This window comes from Chrysochloris asiatica, unplaced genomic scaffold, assembly GCF_000296735.1.
Source record: "Chrysochloris asiatica unplaced genomic scaffold, ChrAsi1.0 scaffold00133, whole genome shotgun sequence".
NCBI lineage: Eukaryota > Metazoa > Chordata > Mammalia > Afrosoricida > Chrysochloridae > Chrysochloris > Chrysochloris asiatica.
In genome coordinates, this window is record NW_006408651.1 from 3,827,645 (window position 1) to 3,830,912 (window position 3,268).

Below are 3,268 nucleotides of genomic sequence, written 5' to 3' on the forward strand. Positions count from 1 at the left end.
TGCTGCTCCTTAGAAACCCTATACAGAGTCACTATAGGTCAGAACGGACTGAACAGCACTTAACAACAACAAGTTCAGACTGAAGTCTAAGAAAATTAAAACAAGTACACGGGAGTCAAAGTATTATCTTGAATATATCCCACCTGAATTTAGAAACCATCTCTGGGATATATTTGATGCATGAGACACTAATGACCAAAGACCAGAACAGTTGTGAGCTGAAAATAAAATAATACTTGAAGAAAGCAAAAAGTCATTAAAAAATCAGGAAAGAAAGAAAAGACCAAAATGGATGTCAGAAGAGACTCTGAATCTTGATCTTGAGTGTAGAGAAACTAATGTAACTGGAAGAAATGAGGACACGAAAGTGCTGAACAGAAAATTTCAAAGGGATGCTTTGGGAAACAAAGTCAAGTTTTATAATGAAATGTGCAAAGATCTTGAGTTATAAAATCAAAAGGGGAAAAGACACTCAGCATTTCTCAAGCTAAAAGAATTGAAGCAAAAATTCATGACATGATTTATAATACTGAGAAATTCTATGGGCATAATATAGAATGATGCAGGAAGCATCAACAGAGGTTTGAAGGAATATACAGAGTCACGGTACCGAAAAGAACTGTTCAGTGTACAACCATTTAAAGAACTACTATATGATCAAGAACCAATGATACTGAAGAAAGACATCCAAGATGCACTGAAGGTATTGGCAAAAAATAAGACTCTAATAAGAGATGGAATACCAATTGAAATATTTCAACAAACTGAAGCACCAGTGGAAGTGCTTACTCATCTATGCCAAGAAATGGCATATTAATTGGAAGAGACCCAGAATAGTGTCCCTTCCAAAGAAAAGTGACCCAATGGAATGCAGAAATCATTTAACAATATCAATAATATCACAAGCAAGTAAAATTTTACTGAAGATAATTCAGAAATGGTTGTAGCAGTACGTCAGTAGGAGCTGCCAGAAATTCAAGCTGGGTTCAGAAGAGAACATGGAGTGAGAGATATCATTGCTGACATCAGCTGGATCTCAGCTAAAAGCAGAAAATATCAGAAAGATGTTTACTTGTGCTTTATTGAATATGCAAAAACTTTCAACAATGTGGATCATAACAAGCTACTGATAACATTGTAAAGAATGGGTATTCCAGAACACTTAATTGTGCTCATGAGTTACCTGTATATACATCAACAAGCAGTTTTTCAAACAGAACAAGGGAACACTGAATAGTATGAAATCAGGATAGGTATGTACCATGGTTGTATCCTTTCACTATATTTACTTAATCGGTATGCTGAATAAATAAACTGAGATGCTTTGTTATATGAAGAAAAATTTGACATCAGGATTAAGAGGACTCATTAACAACCTGTGATATGCCGATGACAAAACCTTGTTTTCTGAAAGTGCAGAGGACTTAAAATACTAATGAAAATCAAAGACTACAGTATGGGTTGCACCTCAACATAAGGGGAAAAAAATCCTTACCACTGGACCAATAAATTGCATAATGACAAATGGAGAAAAGATTGAAGTTGTCAAAGACTTTATTTTTCTTGAATCCATCATCAACACTCATGGAAGCAGCTGTCAAAAAATCAAACAATGTATTGCATTAGGCAATTTTGCTGCATAAGACCTCTTAAAAGTATTCAAGAGCAAAGATGTCAGTTTGATGGCTAAGTTATGATTGATTCAAGCCATGGTATTTTTAATCATTTCATATGCAAGTGAAATTTGGTCAATGAATAAGAAAAACAATAGAAGAATTGATGCATTTGCATTATGATGTTAATATTATGCTTTCAATATTTGCAGAGAATCTTGAAAGTACTATGAACTGCCAGTAGAACAAACAAATCTGTCTTGGAGAAATAAAGCCAAAATATTCCTTAGAAGTGAGAATGGCGAGACTTCATCTCTAGTACTTTGGACACATTGTCAACAGAAACCAGTACCTTCAGGAGGACATCATGCTTGGTAAGGTAGAAGGTCAGTGAAAAACAGGAAGACTCCCAACAAGGTGGATTGACACAGTGGTTCAACCATAACTTCACTGGTGAGGACGGAGAAGAATGGAGAAGTGTTTCGTTCAGTTGTACATTGGGTAGCTAAAGTCAGAACCGAATGGAGGGCACCTAAGAACAACAATGCAGTCATTCAAAAACATTTCTTCAACATCTACCATATAATAAGCACTTCTCAGCACTTAGGACACCGAGGTGTATAAGAGAGACAAAAAAAATCCTATCTATGTAACACGAAGCTTTTATAGTACATTTTTAAGTTGTTTCCAACTTTCTACATTGTAACTACAAATCCTTTTGTTCATCTTTAATTATTTCATTAGGAAATGTTTACAGATTTGGTTTTTACTGCATCAAAACAGTAAAAACATTTTTAAGGTTTTTAACAAAAATGCCAAATTATCTCCCAAAAGTTAACACACTTTACATCTCATGTCACAAATGAACTAGCACGACAATTTCAACACTCCCAGACAAATGGTATCTTCCTCTTTTCTTTCAAATAAAACCAATCCTGGATTAAGCTAGCAAAATAAAAGTACACCAGCTTAATTCATACATGCAACCAAAAACAGACTGTTAGTTCTCAGCTTCAGTACATTTGTATTCAATGTGAGAAATTTAGAACTACTCTTAATCAACCTTTCTAAAGAATATCCATAATTACCTCAGCGAGTCCTCATATACAAAATTTCATTTAAAAATTATCAAAATAAAAGAACAATAATAAGAAGAAGCAAATTAAGTATCTTGGGTAAAGTTACGTCATTCTCATATTTTGGGAAAAAATAGAAACCTGGCTGCCTCATACAAGCAGTGATTCATTAATACTAATTAGTGATTTTTTCCAAGCCGGGAAGAAAACTGTTTCAGAGCATAATCATTCCTCATTACAAAAACAGCAGGCTGCATTTAATCTGCTGCTGAACTTTTCAGTTGCGGAATTATCTGACCTATAATTAAAAGATACTTAGGTCTGAAGGGGAAAGAAAAACAGTTCCTAATGACAAACAGATAGCAGCTATTCAAAGCCCTGCCTTCCTCACCTCTGCCCAGGCAACCCCACAACCCTGCTGTCACCTTGCCTCAATTCTGTTCAGGGAAATGGAAAATCTACTCTTTGTTCACCCAAAAATTCCTGTGTAAGAATGAGCATGTGGTGTTCAAAATTACACAAATACCCAACTATCTTATGCTGAAATTCCACTTTTCTCTTTCTAGCTAGTATTATTTT